Source organism: Heliconius melpomene, chromosome 18 (assembly GCF_056956725.1).
Source record: "Heliconius melpomene rosina isolate 202511_hmr_F chromosome 18, ASM5695672v1, whole genome shotgun sequence".
Classification (NCBI taxonomy): Eukaryota; Metazoa; Arthropoda; class Insecta; order Lepidoptera; family Nymphalidae; genus Heliconius; species Heliconius melpomene.
Window position 1 is genome coordinate 13067669 of NC_140406.1, and position 20502 is coordinate 13088170.

The 20502-nt window shown below is 31.8% G+C and overlaps 1 protein-coding gene across 2 annotated transcripts in view; it reads left to right on the forward strand.

Moving 5' to 3' along the window:
• Positions 1 to 234: 234 nt before the first annotated feature.
• siz (Brefeldin-resistant Arf-GEF family protein schizo) overlaps positions 235 to 20502 on the forward strand; it is a 144525-nt gene continuing 124257 nt past the window's right edge. Inside the window, exon 1 of one of the 2 annotated variants that reach the window (XM_085201328.1) lies at positions 235 to 474. The gene's annotated coding sequence lies outside the window, so the exon portion shown is untranslated. The remainder of the gene's footprint in view (positions 475 to 20502) is intronic. The other variant, XM_085201331.1, reaches the window with a different exon arrangement.

Sequence of the window (20502 nt, forward strand, 5' to 3'; positions counted from 1 at the left end):
GCTGTTAGAAAGCCAGCAACTTTTGAAGTAAGTGTAGTACGTTAGTAACCAAGTAATACCATTATTTGCCCATAGATGGCGCTGTTATTATACGACTATTTTAAATATACTCAATATCAGATGACTTTCGTGTTACACAAGACTATTTTAATTTAGTCGGTTACACCCAAGCAGTATAGTCAATACAAAGTATGAACAAACGAGTCTATGGACATTCGAGCGATTTGTTCATTGAATTCTGACAGTCTGTTACCGCTTGCATTAGTAGTGGCTTGTGTCGTTACTTTCAATGCGTTTATCGTACAAATTACAGTGTTTTTTCCAATATTGTGACAGAAATACAGTAAAAAACGGAATTTTACTCAACGCCAGTTAAAGTGCAGTGATTTTAGTGGTATTAGTTAACAATAATGTGTTAAAAACATGGTGCAGTAGCCGAAAAACGTTTGGTCGTAAGCCGGCTGTCTTGTTGTGGTGAGTACAATCGATATTTACCCCCTTTTATCCTGTTTCGTGTTCCTTTTTCCTATTAAATATGTCTCTGACAATATAATACTTACAAAGTTGCTGCCTAAATAATATAACTACTTGAAACATGATTATAAGAAAGTAATGATGAAGTAAAAACAAACTTTAATATATTTTCTTCAATAAATCATCAGTTCTGGCCAATTAGACATCTAGAAGCTGTAGATTGGATCAATGGTAACGAGAATTCACATTTTTTCTATATTTTTCCAGTTAGATGCTTATAGTGGCTAAGTTAAAATTACTTTCTCATACATAACTGTATGTCTTAATATGGTATGAGTTTATGGTAGATTGTTTTATATGATTACGTTTTAATTGCTCTTTTGTATGTAAAGTGAATTTTTACTTTACTTTAACATGTTAAAAACAAGTAGGTTTGGATATTTAAATTAGAAGATTTAATATTATAACTTTATGAAATAGCTTTAGGTTAATTATCTTCTTTTTATCAAGTCTTGATCTTTTACATAATCAATAAAATCTTTATTTTTAATCAAAATACCAACTATCAGTTCATCTAAAACATTTCTATAGAAATAAAAAGTGCTCATAATAGTGTTTTTAAAATTATTATGAAACTTCAAGGATAAGTTGCATATAAAATGGTTATTACAATTACAATACAAAATAAAAATTTAAACTATTTAGTTTACTGCAATCAAATTTAATAATGAGTTGTAATATTTTTTAAAAATAATTACTATCTGTGTAGTTTATATTTCTTTTATATTTTACTTTTAAAACATAATCTTGATAGTAAAACCTAAATTTATGTATTAGAATTACAATAAGTATTTTAAATAATAATATTTATGAGTGCCATATTATCATTAAATTTCAATTGCAATGATGTCATGCTTTTATCTTTTTTTACCTAAAACATAAAAAACTACATATTGTTAAAACCTTACTATTAAAGAAAGAAAATATGTGGTAAATATATAAAAACATTGCATAAAGTTGTCGATGAATTCATATCTTTATACATATATATGTAATTATTAATAAATTTACTTATTGACCTCTAGTAGACAAGTTACTATTATCTATCTAGGTAAAGGTGAGTGTTTATCCTCTATTATGTTATTAAATAGGATGAATATGAATATTAAACAACTGTCAATTGTTCATGTATAGTGACAAAACACTATATTTTCCTCTTTGATTAATATTTTAAACTAAATGTATGTATGCAATATACTATAAGTTGAAGGTTCTAACAACATTGGTTTTAAATAACATGTTACTTCTAAGATTCAAAAGAAAATAATGATTCATTCATTCGTTAGTCAGTTTTCACTAAATTTAGTTCATGAGTAAGACTTTGCTTTGGTATAACTTCTTTTCTACTTATTTATTTCATTTTGCTTAAGTAATTTAATTTTAAAATACTTACTTATCCACTATTTGATAGCGTATCTACTAACTATAACACATAATTTCGTATTTATTTCCAAGAAAAGTTAAAAGAAAACCAAGTGGAATAGTTTAAACGGCCCTCAACTGATTTACGACTGAGATATAGAACAGATAAGTCATTGTATCGCGACTCGCGAGTGTCCACTGAGGCATAACAAATGAATGCTTGTGTAGAATACCCGACGAAGGCGAAACATAAAATTGTTTAAATCGTGTTTATGCTATAAAGAGGTGTAGGTTTGATGTTTATCTCACTGAACGCGCGATTATAGCCGATTGAAATCCGTCTTGGGGTTTATATTTACAATATATGTGACAGATGATGAGACCAGCCCATCGAGGAAATGAAATATTTAATATTTTCCTTTTTTCGCTTTAGTGTCGAGGCAAAGGGCGGCGTTGAGTGCCGCCACTCAACACAAAAAGCCTCCAGAATCTTGTGAAAAATGGGGAACGGAGTGTCTTAACACTAGGTTCCTTTTGCTTACGCCGACAGCGTGACGTTAAAAAAAAGTGAAGATACTCTGCTCCGGTTTAATAAACCTTTGCATTCAGTTTTCTCGTTTAGCATGCAATTGATTAACATTTTAAATAAGCGGAGACAACATAATTATGGCTTCACGATTTATATGCAACAGATGTGATTACTTAACTAAAGCAGTTAAAATATTTACGTACTAAGATTTTGAGTGAGAGATGAACTAATAATTTGAAAAATACTAAAAACATATCCTAATAGCTAAAATTTTTAATGAAATATTTAATATTTTCATTTCCTCGCTTTTATAACGAAGAAAAGCGCGGCGTTGAGTCCCGCCAATTAACACGGAACAAAAAGTTTTTTAATTTATTTTTTATTTTATTTATACTTTATAATATTTTTTATTTCAACGATACGTGTGATGTTACCAAGTAGTCCTTCACGTGTTACGGCCAGGCCACTTTCTAATGGATATTATGAAAAAGCTTTTACGCTTTCAAAGTAACCGCGCGTCGTTATTTCATTCTTGACTCTTTTATTGCGCTTGTCCTATTTTAAAGACAATGGAAAATTCATTATAGGTCATATGCAATATTATACTGACAATTTATTATTTTAATTAATATGTTGATTAAATATTTAAAGAACATGTCGTTATTATTTTTTGACTTCATATCCTGCATACAATATAGTAGGTTGAGGGAACCTGAAAGAAGAAGACGGTCCCCTCCCCCCACATAGCCTAATTTTCGAGATATTGCGCATTGAGTGGCGAAACTTAACGCCGTTCTTTGTCTTGTTATCAGAGTATGGAAATAAAAATAATTCATTCCCCCGAGTGGTAACCGAACCTACAACCATCATGTTTACAGTCAGACACCATGCCACTGCGCCTCTATAATCCATGTATTATATGATAATATTATAAATAAATATATAATTATCATATTTTCTATTAAAGTAAAGCCAATAGCCAATTTTGAATATATTATTATTTTCGATTATATAAAAATATCTTTCGGCATTATATTATATACTTACCTATTCTTTGCATAAACCCGCCTATCCTAAGGGAATGAACCCACGCGCTTCTCAAATTGTTATCATAGTATTGAAAAGGTTGCCGCTGTGTCAATATCAAATTGTTTTGAAGTTAGAGAATTTCCGACAACTTCAGAATTCAGGTATGCTAATACCCTTTGTTTTGCACTAGCTTTTGCTCATGGCTTCGTGTGCCTCAAGTAACTCCGACATATACATAGACATATATATATATACGTGGATTGACAAATACAAAAATATTTTTTTAATTACTTACCACAAGTAGTTCCTGAGATTAGCTCGCTCAACCTAATAAACTCTTTAGTTTTATAATATTAGTACCTAATAAATACTATAGATTTTTCTTAAAAGTCATGGTAATTAGAATCGATTTGATATATAAAGTAAACAAGAAATGTCTTGATATGTTTTGTATCGATATCATAGCATAAGTGCTTGTCGCTCTAATAACTACAATAAGCATAAGTGGAGTAGTCGTCGATGCTAACATGGCACAGTTAGCACGTTACTGTACAATGTACATATGATGGTCGTGAGTTCGATTTCCGAATTCCAATTTAAATAATGATTATCTTAATTAGAAATATTTACGTTTTATTTATTTAATCTGTTAAAAGCTTTGAGGTTTAAATTGGAGAATTCAGTTTTTTTTTGATAAAAATTGAAATATAAAATAACAACCTCTGAAAGTAAATCAAATACGTTTTTTAGAAAATAATTGCCAACATTGTTATTCAAAATCTCAAAAGCGACCTAAAGCGATTTCACAAGTCAGTCTGGATGCTGTTCTAGATAATCTCTAAGAGACACCGAGATGAGACAGATTCTATTTAGGACTAAGGAACTTTCAGTGTTGACTGTTTGGCTAAACAACGTGGCTAAGGGGGGAAATATGTAGCTGGTTTAGCTAGATGTTTTGAAGTAAAAGATGATAGGTAAAGTTTTGGTTTGTCTGATATAGAAATATTCCGAAAGGTTTCGTACCAATTTCCGGATTGTAGGTCAACAGGGATTACAACTTATGGTAAATAATCGTTAAAAAACTAAATAATCCCGCTTTTATAAAAAAAATAACAAAAAAAATAGTTTTATTAATATATTCATTTAATTATTTAAATTTAAAAAACATTATTTTTTGTTTCAGTATTTTTTTTTTTTAAATTTATTTTGCACCTCATTATTCATTTAATTAGGTACACGTGACCCCATATATGGGAGCCATCGTAGCGTTGCGGGAAGGCATCTAACTGTAAATGCAATTTAGTTGTGGGATCGATCGCTACTCGGGGGAACGAATTACCTACTTATTCTAATTTCCCCGCTTGGTTAAGATTTTTTTTGTATAACGCTTTATCCCGTGCATAGGGAAATATTTTGTTCCCCACTTTCCACCGAATTCTCCAGGCATTGCTTGTTAAGTGGCGGAACTCAGCACCGCGCTTTGCCTCGTCACCAAAGCGAGAAAATCAAAATTATACTTATTTCATCCCCCCCTCCCAAGTGGGAATCGTACACACAACCGTCGCACGCTTGTATTTCTACACCACGACGAAAAAAGACACCGCGACTAAGTGTTTCAACTCTAGATACAAAACGTGAAAAAATATAAGTTCCTATCTCAAGAAGATAAATGTTGGTGTTGACCATAATCGTGCTTGTCATGGTCTGGTTAAAATGAAAGCGCATAATAGCAAGACGCGATATACCGTAAAACTGCTTATATGTATATAGAAGTGGGAAAAAAACAAACCGTTTATATTAAGATCTAAATTATTGATGGAGTAAAAAACTCCAGGGATTACGTGTTCAAAAAAGGAATATTTGTAGTAATTACAATTGGTAGAAAGGCTTTAAATTTAAAATTTTCAATGTAAATTTTAGAATCTGTTATTATGAATCGCCACAGTTAAAGTTAAGCGATACATATGAACAATATAAATCATCCTCACGCTTTATCCCGCACACAGGAGGATAGGAGGATAGGCACACAGGAGGATAGACAGTGAGTGAAGACACTCTGTTCCCCATATTCCGCCGAATTCTGGAGGCATTGCGTGTTGAATGGGTGTAACGCCGCGGTTTGCCTCGACACCAAAGTAAAGAAAATTAAAAACGGAAGTATAAATTTAAATTAATATTTTAGTTTTTCTTGTGGGGATCGAACAATTCGAACTACAACAGGTCGCTTTTACAGTCTCACACTTTTGCCCCTGGCCACGACTGGCCTCCATAATATCTACTTTTATTATCTGCAAGATTTCTCAAAGTAGGAAAAAAAGATACTCTAAATTTATCTTTGTATAATTAAAGTAACTAATTACTGTTAGTAAATAAGAGAGCGCTACTCCCAGATAAGTTAATAGATAATCTAAAATTAGTATTCCTGTAGCGCTCAGAGCAACGTCCGAAGATCGTTCTTTATTTTTTATACTGCACATGCTACCAAAGTGTGTTTATTTTACTGTCTACATGTGGGTTAATGACGTCACAGGTTTATAGTCACTCATTGTAATTTTAATAAGATACTGATAGAATTAATTATTTGCATAAATGATTCCTGTGCTCGTTTTAAATTAAAAATATAAAAAATATTGAATTAAGATTTACATGATTTGAATAAAATAACTAGATTGACTACATAATGTATTTAACTAAAAAATAAATCATTGGAATTAATAATAATATATAATTTAATTCCAATTAATGCTGATCATAAATACTCTGGTTAACGCTGTCTGGTTAATCAAAGAGTTTAAACAGTTATTATCACAAACACAAATAAGCTTATTTTTAATATTTTTTGTGGGTTCGATTTTCATTTCGGGGAATTAGTAAATTTCATTTCCTAATTATGAAAACCTGGCGTTAAGTTTTGCCACTGTCTTAATAGGTTCCCTCGGCAAAAAAAGACAAAAGAAAAGTTTTGTTGACAACGTCTTTTAAATACTTTTATTCTATAGAGACTCTTTTGTCTGGACAAAGGAAGCCCACTTCGGTATCAGAAGCTGTATCAATGCCAAATTTCAATAAGATGGGATGAAAAGCTCTGGGGATTACCTTATACAAACAACTTTACCTTTTTATCAGAAAATTTAGAATTAGCCAATTTTTGCCGGAATATGGTAATTTTAACACTTTCCCTTTTACTAAGAATAGAAAGAGGCTAACTGAAAGTTAAATCAGTTGACCGTTAATAATATTGTAAATAGCGTGAATATTTCAGGTTTATTAAGTAATAATTTATAGTTCTAGAAACTTCCTGGTTGATCTTGTTCCAGACCTTTTGTAAGTAGTTAAGAACATTCATTTCGTTCTTCGTTACGAACGAAAGTGTCTTAACGGAAACGGAGTGTCTAAACACTAGATTCCCAGGTTACCTCTGCCTACCGTACTATGTGCGGGATCCAGCGTGAAGCTAAAAAAGATATATTATATGTATGACACCTAATAACATGTATTCTTTGATGAAATACCTAATAATTTTCATATTTTATCTAACACAACTTTTACCTACCCAGTACACTGTTTAAGCAATGTAATGAATCGTAAAATCTTTGTTATTATTATCGCAATTACACGAACAAAATATATTGTTTTACTGTCTGGAGATAATAAGATGCTAGCTTTCATACTCTTTCGTTTCGAAATGATTATTTTGTAATCTTTGTTGTAATATAGTTGTTGTATTTTCAAAAGAAAATATGTGCTTCTTTTTTAATAACTTACTTTTTAGATGTTTTTGCACTGCAGCGGCACGTCTGACTGTAAGCGTGGCGGTTACGGGTTTGATTTCCAATCGAGGCAATAATTTATTTTCATTTTCTCCCTATGGTAAAATGGCAAAGTGCGGCGTCGCCACCACTTCCACCACTCAATAAGTAATTTTCCACCATTTCCACCACTCAATAAGTAATGTCCCGAAAATTGAGCAGAAAGTAGAGAACCCAGAATCTGAACACTAGGTTCCCACATACACCTTGAAGCTAAATTTGTATGACGCAAAATAAATATCAAGTATTTCCTATCCTATACAAATACATTTTAATATTTTCTAAAGCGTTATTTTAACATGTCCTTTAAAGTAACGACCGAGTAAATAGGTACATATGGTAAACTTAGTAGTCTACATTGTCTTAATAGATTCCAAGTCTAATATGGTTCGGCTTCAAAAACAGGCTTTTAAAAGGCCCGGTTTCTATTTACGATACCTTACGCTATGCATCAACCTGTTAACACTAATGTTGCCAGTAATATAAACGTATGTGGGTGAAAATTACTTTTAGTTTCTCTTTAATTTTGCTATATTAACCATAGATAGGCTTACTTTTAATTGTATTATATAAATTGTGTTTTATTACTATTGATGATTGATAATCTGTTTTGCTAGAAATATCTACGGAAATATATTAGAATGGTGCCAATTCTATAGCTAGTTCTTTTTTTCAAAAGTACGTAGGTAACGTTAAAAGACTAAGAATATAACACCTTGCCTAACTTCACAGCTAAGATTACTTCACCTCTTTAAGAACAAAAAAAAAAGGAAAACCATTTCAAGAGCACTTGTTGTAGAAAGCAATTTAAAAAAAAAGAATTATTCATGAACTAATTTTTTCTAGGTCAATAGCAATATGACGTCCGATGGAACTATTTGCAATTATTCCCATTGTTCGCATTCACTCCATAAGCTATTATATACGCAGTGTTTAAAGGACGAACGATTGGTTAAATTAACAGAAGTTAATTATGAAATGTACTATGAGTGCTCTACATTTGGACTCTAGAGAGGCGACATCAGACTGCATTTCTCAAATATTATTCATTTTAAAAAAGATACAATATTTTAAAATTAAATTAAGTTTCGGTAACACGCCAGTATCGTGGCTGAAGGCAGTCGTGGCGACAGGTAGTGGGTTCGAGTCCCACTCGAAGTTACAAAGTTGCCTTCAAAGTTTAGCGTAAAACGGAGAGCGCAGTGTCTTGACACTAGGTTCCCTCTGCGTAACCTGCTGTGTGTGACACCAAAAAAAAAAAAGGTTTCGAAAACACAAACACCTTTAAAACAGCGGTTGTTTTCAATATAAATATGTATGTTAATAACTAGATCTCGACATTAAAACCTTTCCGGTCGGGAAGTAGATGTTCGGTAACTGTTATTACCATACGCAAAACAATTAACGCTATGGGTAAATATGTTACAATGGAACACAATCGACGATCTTGATAATATAACCCCAGTCGATGTTCCTGCGAAAGAGGCCAAGTGCTGCAACGGTGTACGTCGACCAATTACATTTGCACCTTGATGTACTCTCAATATCGTATGTAAATGTTGATTGTTAACAGTTCAAGTTTGTTTGGTCCAGGTGCACAATACGGCCAATTAAATTAGACCTTTGTGTTTGAGTGAACTAGTTCAGTCGGGTTAAGGTTGCGGAGATCAACAAAAGACGGTTAGCTATACAATGATGGTACTGCAACTGCGCTCGGTTAGGTGACTGTTGCATCATTGGCTTATTCAATTGTTTGATCTTGCGTGCTTCATTATCATTGACGTTCGTTTCAATGTAATCGTTTACTTAAACGGTTGTTTTTTATTTTTATTCAGATTAGAAGGCTTTTTTTTAGTAATTTTCTGCTAAAGCGTTTTTTTTTTATTTTCAATTGTTTTGTAACTTATAATATTGTGCTGGTACAATCAAAAAATATTTTGAGTTGATACATTTTCTTCTTTACTTTTTGTATAAAAATAAAGCGACCTAATAAATTGTGAAGAACATCTCAAACTAAATATTTGTTTTACCTTTTTACTACTTTCGGAGCGAAACACTAAGTTTGTCGTCGATGGAATGATGTAATTGAAAAAGTTTTGTTATACAGTTAATAAATGATTTGGCAGAATGGAAGCAGATAAGAGGAATTTATTTAGGCATGAAAGCGTCATGGAAAGTTGAAGTTCTTGTTTTTGTCTGTATTATTAGTTACTGGTATATTGTGTAAAAATAGGTCGACGTTCTCAAAAATCTAATATATGTCACATATAAGTATAACATTAAATTCCTTCTGCATAGCTGCACACTGTGAAGGGGAAATATAAAAATAAAATCATATACCTATAAGACTGGCAGTTAATTTAAAAATATGTCATTAACAAAAATTATTAATTTATTCATCTATTCTACATATAAGAAGTAGGCACCTAAACAGTTTCACCTTTTAAATTTTACCCGCCCACGGAAATCTCACAAAGGTATCCCATTAATTTTTAATGAACACTACGTCACGTCAGTTTTGAAAGAGCAAGTTGCAAAAGGCCAGTGACAAAACTCATCAAGACAATTTTCCAGCCCAGTAATAATTCATTAGAAGCGACGTAGGAAATCGGGGTCAGCGGCTACTATGAGAGAGAATGAGGACTTGACCATCCGAGTCGAAGTAAATGTTCTGACACCTCCTAAAATTCTCAACGTCTTGGTTAGCACAGTTTTTTTGAATGTCTTTAGGTAATTTGAAGTTTTCTTGTCGGCTGTTTAAACCTGATGTAGGTGGGTAGGAAAGCTCGTTTTTAATTTCACTCATTTTTAATTTTTTGCTAAGTGTAACGTTATTTTACTAGTGGTTTTTTTAGTTAGGAAATGAAAATAATTAATTTGTCATTTAGGGGACCCCAGTTGATAATCGAAACCACAACCGTCGTATTTACAATCGCACGCTAGTACCCCTCCGCCTCCACCTTAGTTTATTATTTTTAATATTTGATAGTACAAAAAAAAATCAATTTATATTACGGGTAAATATTTTTACTTAAAAAAACTAACAAATATAGGACAAGGTTGTAAAATTTTTCTATTTTATATAATATTTTCAATTCCAAGTAACCCTATAGAGCACCAAGAGCCTCTTTAAGCGTTGACATATTAAGTGAAGCAAGTAGGTATAGAGCCACGAACTGCAGACGCTAGACTTGTTTCACACCCCAATGAACAATTATTGCAATCTTTTCACTTCTAATGGCCTCGTATTTTCTCGATAAAGAATTTATGAAATTCCATTTTATTTCTCAACTTAGTAGTGCATTGCGGATAATGTTTCTTTCTGTTTAATTCTGGAGGCATTGCATGTTGAGGGCGGAACTGAACGCCGAGCTTTGCCTCGTTAGCATTGCCTGAGCGAAGAAATGAATATATAAAATATTTCGTTTCCTCGAGTAGAATGTACCCACTACTTTTCGCGTTTACAGTCACACAGAACGGAGTGTTTTTAAACGGTTTTATTTAGCTCACCCCGTTTGTTTATTTATTTGTTTGTTTGGGTCAAATTTAGTAATTGAAATTTAACCCTCTTCCCGTTAACCGATTGATCTGAAATTTGGTATACGCCTTTGATTCTGGTGACAATACAATTATCCATATTCAATATTATTGTGAATCCAAGATGGCCGCCGCTACAAGATGGCGGACAACTTAGTTTTTTTCAATCCCATCAATATGGGTATCAAATGAAAGGGCTTGTCAATTAGAATTCAGTGGACTATACAAAATCAAAATCCAAGATGGCCAACACTACAAGATGGCGGACAAGTTAGTTTTTTTCAATCCTATCAATACGGGTATCAAATGAAAGGGCTTGTCAAGTAGAATTCAGTGGACTACACAAAATCAAAATCCAAGATGGCCGCCGCTACAAGATGGCGGACAAGTTAGTTTTTTTCGATCCCATCAATATGGGTATCAAATGAAAGGGCTTGTCAAGTAGAATTCAGGGCACTATACAAAATCAAAATCAAAGATGGCCACTGCTACAAAATGGCGGATAATGTAATTTTCAATCCCATCAATATGGGTATCAAAATAAAGGGCTTGGTAAGTATAATACAGTATACTATACACAATTACAATATGAATCTCCCACCTAAGTCAAGATCTGGTATCCTGTCGAGGACTGTGTGGCTATAGGGTGCCTAAAAATGAGACATCGCTAGGGGTACACCACCCAAGGTAAAAGGTAAAAGCGCGCCGAGAACTGTATGGCACTAGGTGGATAAAAATGATATGTCGTTAGCGTTTTCCCCTCAAGATTCAGGCACATCTTGTTGTACATAGCCTTGCTCCTCTATTGGACCTCTGGGGGGTCGATTGTAACATTCTCCATTAACCTTGCAATAATGAGGCACTCAACGAATTGAATAGTAGGAGAAATAAAAACTAAAAACTTAAAAATAAAAAAGTAAAAAAAAAATTTTAAGTTAAACGGTTTTATATTGCAGATAAATGTACTAAAAAATAAAAAATAATTTCATGGAAATTATGATTACTAAAATAAAATCGTGGGGCACGTCCAATATCTACAATCGAAAGACATGGCATGAGACTTCACCCACCTAGTGGTAAGTAGAAAGTGTCCCCACGATTTTATTTTAGTAATCATAATTTCCATGAAATTATTTTTTATTTTTTAGTACATTTATCTGCAATATAAAACCGTTTAACTTAAAATTTTTTTTTTACTTTTTTTAACATAAGGTTTTCAAAATCTAACATCTAGAGATCTACCTAGAGATATTTATTTGGGGCTAGTAAAGTCTAGCCCCAAACCAATATCTCTTTAAACAGTGAAAGGCAATTTTAATTTTTAAGGGATTTAATTTTTGTTCGTGAAATCTCTCGGATGGGGATTATTCCTTCGCCTATGGTGCCTATACCTTCTATGCCAAGAAAAGGTGCTTTATAATATTAAAATGTAAAGCACCTTACGTACTATTTACCTAAAGCTTTATATATTTTAAACAGTTAAAGCTCGTTTGCTCTTTATATAATTAGTGCATTCCAAGATGTTCTGGTGCTGCAGTAACGTAACATAATTAGGTATATTCAAATTTGAACGAGCGACTAATGAAATTAATGTGCTTTTCATTTTAAGAGCTTATTCGTTAAAGCGTAGTATGCGCTTTATTGAAGCATTTTTTTAATTTTATTTTTAAATTATTTTAACTTTTTCGATTTTCTCTTAGTTTTGATTACGATACACGATTAATAAAGATGAGATTTTCTCCTAGCTGTCCTTCCGTCTTGAATTTTGCTTTCCAGACAATATATCTCTATCTATATTATGTTTAATAATAGACAAATACTACAATATTAAACTTAGAACTAAACTAATAGAAGTAACTTGATAGCGCGATGTTATTCTCTAGAGAACGATGAGTCTATAGAGAAGTATAATTTGTACTGTTACTGTTAGTTTTGTATTTTTTTTTTCTTTTTCCGTCAAGGGCGAAGCTCAGTGAAATATACTATTACTATTAATATTCAACAAAACGAATCGAAAGTAGTTTGTATAGATTAAACAAAAGGTAAGTAGAGAACGGAGTATCATGACACTAGTTGAAAATAAGTTAAATAAACGTTAATCGTAGTGGATATCGAACCTATAGCTATCAAATATACGTAAATATAATAATTGACTCGATCTCAAGAATATTTAATATCTACATACTACGACATTATATTGAAAGTACGACGCAAAAAATAGTAGTCAGGTGTACTAGTCTTAATTTAATTAATTTTAATTAAGACAGTAACGTCAGTCAATGGAGCGTTTTAATTGCAACAGTCATTTAATACTAACGAGAGATCCTGCAATTAGTGAACATTTCATTTGCAATGTAGAACAGAATATTTTGGTTGTAAAAGTTACATTTCTGTAGAATATTTTCAATGCTTATTGCTCCAATATAGCATCAGTGAGCAGTCTTTGATTTCACACGAATCGATGGTTGTGGGTTTGTGTCCCATCCACATATATAATAGCTATGTATAATAAAGCGCAACGCCCTCTGGCATAGTAATGATGTAAGTGTTTTGTAAACAAAAGGTCGCAGATTTAATTAGGTTAATGTGAAGATGCGGCTTTAGTAGCAACACGCGAAAACAGGATAAAGTGGATTACCGATCTGAAAGAACTACATTTGTAGCGAGTGCCAGTATTGCCTATTGTGTTGTTAATTTATTGTTTTCTTCCTTCCTTTCTGATATAGATACTTGAAAAATAGAAATATATTAATATATACTCTATTATATCATGAGATGAAAAATAAATGAAAATTACTGTCGATTTTTTTTCTCGGCAAGTAGGAAAAGGAGTGGGACAGTAGGTGCTCTATTCTCTCTGATTTCTAACGGAAAACTACAAAATATTTATTATAAAAAAAATCACAAACACGTTACAAATGTTAACGGTTTTTCATAAAAGTTAACAAAACAAAAATTATAATTGCCACAAATTGTTTTGATATAAAAACAGGGGAACTAGAACCGGCGCAAATACAGAGAGAGAGAGAGAGCGTCAGTTAATTAAAATAACGCAAACATTTGCTGGATTTCGTACAAACATCTACGTTTTCTTAACGTCAATGAACCATTTATAGAAGTACTGCTACGTTGTATCAATATTTTTCTATTTAATTTAGATTGTTTTGTTATATAAGCGTTTGGAAATTATTTTTTCTTTTTTGTTTTTTCTTCTTAATTTTTGAAATAATCTTTTTGGTATTTTCTATGTGATACAATTAAATACATAATTATTTTGTTACGAATATAAATAGCGAGAGTCGTTGATTACACATAAATGTGGCATATTTAAAATAAATACAAATATTTTCTTTTAGATTTTCTTCAAAAGTGAACGTGTCCACATAAATCTATTCTTGTTTTATACGAACTATAAAAAGCCAACCACACCATATATGTATCTATTCTTATAACAAACAAAAAATGTATATAAACACAAAATAAAAAAAAATAAACGCCTCATAATAACATAAAGGAGTTTAATTATATTTCATCCTTAATTAAACTATAACTTTTATACACCTTCGTATATGACCCTCATTCTATATATACCCATTAGGTATAATATACCTACCTACCTGTCCCAGAACCAGATAATGTAATGGACAAGATCCAACGAGGTGAGGTGACCGCGAACACTTTACACTCCACCGCTTCGTTATCACAATCGATTTACTCCGACGCCATTTTTATGTTGTGTGGAGCAAATGGAGAAAGTATTTTAGGAATACCCACCTTTTTTTTGTGATTTGTGAGGGTACTTAGATATTGCGTCTTGGCTCTTAGTTGAAGTTAATGTTGTGTGAAATTATTATGTTTGTATTCTTTAATTGTTTTGAAAGTGTGTAATTGTAATCTTATATTATATTTATATTTTATTTTAGGAGAAGAGAGAGAGAAGTTTAATTAGCAGGGCTAAACTTATCCGAACGCAACGTCCTCAGAGCGAGCGAAATGAAATTTCTATCTAGTTTGTCAATATTACATAAATAATAATCATCGGTATAGTATTAGTAGTTTATCTCTAGAAGCAATATCAATATACCAAGATATACGATATCAGTCGTGCAACTTTCTATTTGATAAATGATAACGCGAAGTGTGACGTACAAGATGAAATTGAGTAGGAATTTCCACTATTTGTATTCTACAATACGAATGCAATATTATTGAATATTCCTTTGAGGTTTACTATGTAAACTGTTACTTAGTTGCATTTCGCAGTATACCTACGCTTAGATCTTTCAAAATACACAACGAAATATGTAAATCTAAGACAATTCTTTATGTTAAAGTTAGGTTTAAAAATCGATTTACTGCACTGAATGTTATTAGGAATTTAATACCTTTGTCTATCACAGCAGGAAAATTTTAGTGATATAACTATAATCATTTACCTGAGTGCGGATCGATCCCACACCCGTCACCACTGTGCCCTAACGGATTCTTATCATCATTTTACACATGCAGGTAAATATATCAAATATATAAAGTCGCAAACAACTTTCAAACTCTAAATATTTTTCATCTTGTCCAAGGTATATAGTAGAGTCGAGGAAAATAAAAATAGAACTCGCATAAAGTACCCTCAAGTAAGTTTTCGAACTGTGAAACCTTTTATACAATCACCATTTAGGTTAAATCCGGGCGAATGCTTGTGGCGGAACTAAAGTGTTACCCAGCGTATGTTGTGATGTAATCATTTTGGGTATTATTGTTTTTGTTTGTTTTCCTTTTCTTGTTTTCTTCAAATATACAATTAATAAGTGAGAGGCACTGGAAAATATGATCAGTGAATTTCCTTTACATTTTCTTTAATAATGTAGTAATTAATATCTTAGAAAATCCTTCTGCACTGTTGTTTTTGTAGGACGATTCAATATGAGCTACAAAGTCATTCAATACCTAAGGGAATTATTTGTTATAAATGCACTGACAAAAGGAAAACATTAAAATACGTATATATTATTCTAAGACTAATAGTTTATTAGAACAATAAAAATAGTAATAATTGTTATTATTAATTAAAACAATAGGTTGATACAATTATTATAATAGGTGAGATGCTTTAACTTGTGTAGTCTTTGTACCTCGTCATAATATCATTTTAACATTACTAGCATTTTATATATTTATACGTTTTCGGCTTACCGAGACTCCACTGTTTGTCGAATTATCCAGAAAAAAACATACGCTCTCTCCCTACCTCTCCCTCTACATTCGAGGTAGAGAGAGAGATACATACATATATTCTTCTTTATCTTTGTTATTATATTTTTCTTTATTATTTTACTTGAAATATCACAATTATACTTGGAATCGCAGCAATTACCACGTTACTATTTAAACAGGCCCCACTATTAGGTTACCGAAATGGTCGTACAAACACGAGAAATTCAATAAACCAAGCCCGATCCCTAAACAATAGTAAACAATTAGATTGCTCAACACTAAAATGTAATATTCTAATTAAATATATCCCACAAAACCAAATTACATTTGATTCTCGTTATATCAATAGCTTAATTAAAGTTATTTATTAATTGATCGCTCAGAAGTGCTCTCTCGTCTCGGCCGGGGCTGAGATACAGCGTAAGCGTGAAATTAGATTAACTCTGACCGATTTTTAACTAACCGCTAATAATGGTTGATTGTAGCTTTGAATTATTTTCCTTTTCAAGGTTAGCTTTGTGGTTGTGTTATATAATCTAGGATTTGTGTATGTGATAATATGATTTGAAATATTTATTATTTATTTTTAATATAGTAGGTATAGATAATTCACAATATTGAAACACAGAGTTTGACTATAAACGAGGCAGTTTTGGGTTCAGTTTCCACTTTGGGAATAAATATATAATCTCTATAATAAGTGGAAAAGAGTGAAGAGTGATATACAATTATCTACTTTCTTAGGAGATACAAGAGAATAAAAAAATATCAGTTTTTATTCTTTTTTTATTATTAGTTTTTAATAATTCTATAATATATGACATTATATATTATAGCAATTAATAGTTCTTATACCACACATCGCAGCTTCTATTGTCTATTATTAGCGTAATAAAAAAAATTAAAGCATACGCAAGTAATTTTATGCTCAATTTAAATATAAAATCTAGTATTAACGACTCGTGCGCAGAATCAGTTAGTTTGAGAGGGAAAGGCAGGGACAATGACTTATTGTTCGTTGTTTATAATGGAGGCCGCTTACTTAGCGTATAACCATATGCGTAAACAGGCATTCGTATTACTTTAATATTTATTTTTCTATTCTTACAGTTGTTATGTGGAGTAAATGGAGTGATATATCACTGATTTTCTTTCCGCACAATTCTTTGCCACTTCACCATTTCTAATATAATTTTTTCGACTGTACTTTGAAGTTAAAAGAAAGTCGTGACATAATGAATTTTCTTACTAATTAAAAGCTGATCTTTAGAGATAATTTGAGCAGATTAAAGGCAACTACAAAGAAACTCGTGGGATTGAACAGCTACCTAATAGAATAAAACAAGTCAATTAAACAAACAATTGATTTTTAAACTATTTAAACATATGAATTGCTCAAGGTGCAACTTCCTTTAAAATACAATTTTAACATTAAAAAATCAGCACGAGGTCAATGGCGATTAAAATAATTAAAAAAAATGTAATATTACTAACGTAATAGTAATTTGGCGTAAGTATCGCGAACTATAAATCTGAACTCCCCGTTGGTAATGCCATATATAGATGGTCTGCTCCCACCGGCCTCACGAGTTCTCTAACAACCCGAAATATTCAGCTTATAATTTTAATTTGAATTAAATATTTTTCTTATAAGTTCTTCTGTTTGTTTACTTTAAAAGTTTTGTTTATTTGGGCCCAGCTATCTGTTATTGATATTTCAGGATAGGTGACTTGAATAATTTTGGTATATTGGTAATTTTGCATAATAAACTTTGTGTAAGCTTCCTCAAAAGTATTATTTATATTTTGTTGAAATTACTTGTTTTATATTAAGACGGTCATTTCGAGGTGATGTGTTTGTAATTCGATGTTTATTATGTATATGTTAAAATGCTGCAAAAAAAATAAGTTGAAAATCTTTTAAGCGGTAATTAAGTTTTTATTAGTTTCACACTATAGGCGGTCGCTAATAGTAGTGTAGGCTGAGGGAACCTAATGTTAATACACTCTCTACTTTCCGCCCAATTTTCAAAACATTAAAAAGTAACATTTTTAATAAGTAAAGTAAAGTAAATTCACTTTATATTAATAATTTATCCTACCCTCACACAAAAATAAACTTGTACGTTATCGGAGCGTCGGTCTAATTCGGTAAGCGCGCGCGCATCCAATGCACTTGACAGATGAGTCACGGACACGGCCACTGCACCCGTATAACAACTTTAAACTGATTTCGTGTGTTTGATTAAATATTTTGATATTATTTTTTATCTTTGTAATTGGTTGATATATTATCGTAATGTGGTTTAATTATATTATTTTTTAGATATTTGTTGGTTTTGGGGTTCGGCAAATTGTAATTGCAATTGACAATTACATATTATTACAAACTAATTTATTAATTTTAAATTATGATGTGTGCTTCATAGATCTAAAACAGAGGGGGAATGGGTGGAGATCATCTATTTTGGTTACACTAATTATTTGATCATATTCTCATCGTTATGAATACAATCCAAAAATAAAGCAATATAAAATTTATAAGAAAATCATCAATAATAATATTAAAACAGTTCGATATTGCATGGGCGCATTCAAAGAAAATATTTAGTTCAATTTCGCTAATGTATCGTGGTCAATTATTTGTTTTAAATACCAACAAACACGCTTTCAAAGCTATAAACATAAAAATTTAAATTAAATTTTAATGTTTACATTATGCTTACGCCTTTAATAATAGGCCGTATTTTCTTTTAAATTACAAAAGGTTTTTATAAGGTCCGTACTTCATATTTTTTCAATATGTATTCACATTTAATTAAATCAATGAACCCACTGTATATATTGTTAATAACAATATATAAACTGTACATATGTATAAGTATATTTTTTTTGTAAAATAAGTACAGTTAGTAATATCTTTAATTATGCAAACTGTATATTTTTCATCGTTTCCTTTATCTTATAAAAAAAAACGTAGTGTTTAACACTACTATTTTCTGTCACTGTTTAAAGTGCTCTGTGAAAATTTGCTTATTATCAATAAGGTATCTAAAAAAGCAAGGGAGGCCAAAGCTCAAATGGCTTAATGGAACGAACAGGCCCTAAAAACTCTGGGCATGGTGAATTCGAGTGGACATGAAGGACGGAAGCCAGGAAGAGTATTCTGGACCGAAGACGAAACCACTTGTCAAGTATTGATCAATACTAGGCACTCCATTCAAATTTAGTGTAAAGATTTATATATTTATTAATTTGTTATTTTATATTTATTTTAATGGAAATATTAAATAATTAAAAATAATCTAGCAACAAATTATCTACACGCTGATTAAAAATTCTACAAAGCTTAGTCTTCATTATACGTTAATAATTGATGTACATCGGTTTTAATTTGTTTAAAAGCTGGCGAGCGGTTCATATTTCAAAGCGCCTGTGAACTAAGTATAGGAGAAATATATTTGATATCTCGCTAATTAATGTTATTAGTGGTTGTGAAATTTTCTATGCTATTCAATTAATTAACCCTAGAATTTGGGTTGTATCTTCACTTGGGTTCATGATTACTCTACTTTTCTATGCTTTGGTAATGGAATACGCGGGGTTCAGTTCCGCTTTTAGTTTGTAGTGTTTATTTTTAAGTTCACTATTCTTCTTTTCTATTCTCAACACATATTCTACAGTTGTCTTTGCGGTGATAAATCAAAGAAAAGTGTTAAATCACTATGTTTTCCATTTTTATCATCTACTAATAAGTAGGTACAGACCATTTTCTTCTCCCATTGAGCCTACGTCAAAACCACAAATAGGCAAATGATGATGTATGTTTTATGTAGGTAGGTACATATGTACGTTGTGCTTCGACCCAACGCTGCTTTGTTTTCGCCAAACTGGGACAAACGTCTATATAATCGAACTCCTGGTCTATTATTTTATTTACATACATATATGAGGCCACGCGGCGTAGGGGCACAAGCGTGTGATTGTAACACGATGGTTATGAGTTCTAATCCCTCTCGGTGGAATTAATTATTTTTTATTAATATTTTACAAGGAAATCCGGAGGAGAACCAGGGTTACCGACATAGCCCAAAGAATTGGTAAGCTGAAGTGGCAATGGGCGGGGCATATCTGTCGTAGAGCCGACGGCCGCTGGGGCAGACGTGTCGTAGAGTGAAGTGGTGGCGAGAATTGCGGAAGGCCTATGTTCAACAGTGGACAAAAGATGGCTGTTGATGATGATGATGATGATGAATATTTTTATTTCTTCAACCGCCACTTAACACGCAATGTCACGAAATTTCGGGAAAAAGTGGGGAACGGAGTATCTTAACACTAGGTTACAAAAAAAAACAGATATTCTATTGAGTCGGGTACAATAACCATTGTACCCGTAAACCGTGAAAACGTAGGCAGGTAACCACCTGCCTACGTTTTCACGGGTTGACTTTTAAGGTTATAGATTCGATTCCCGCCATGATCATAAATATG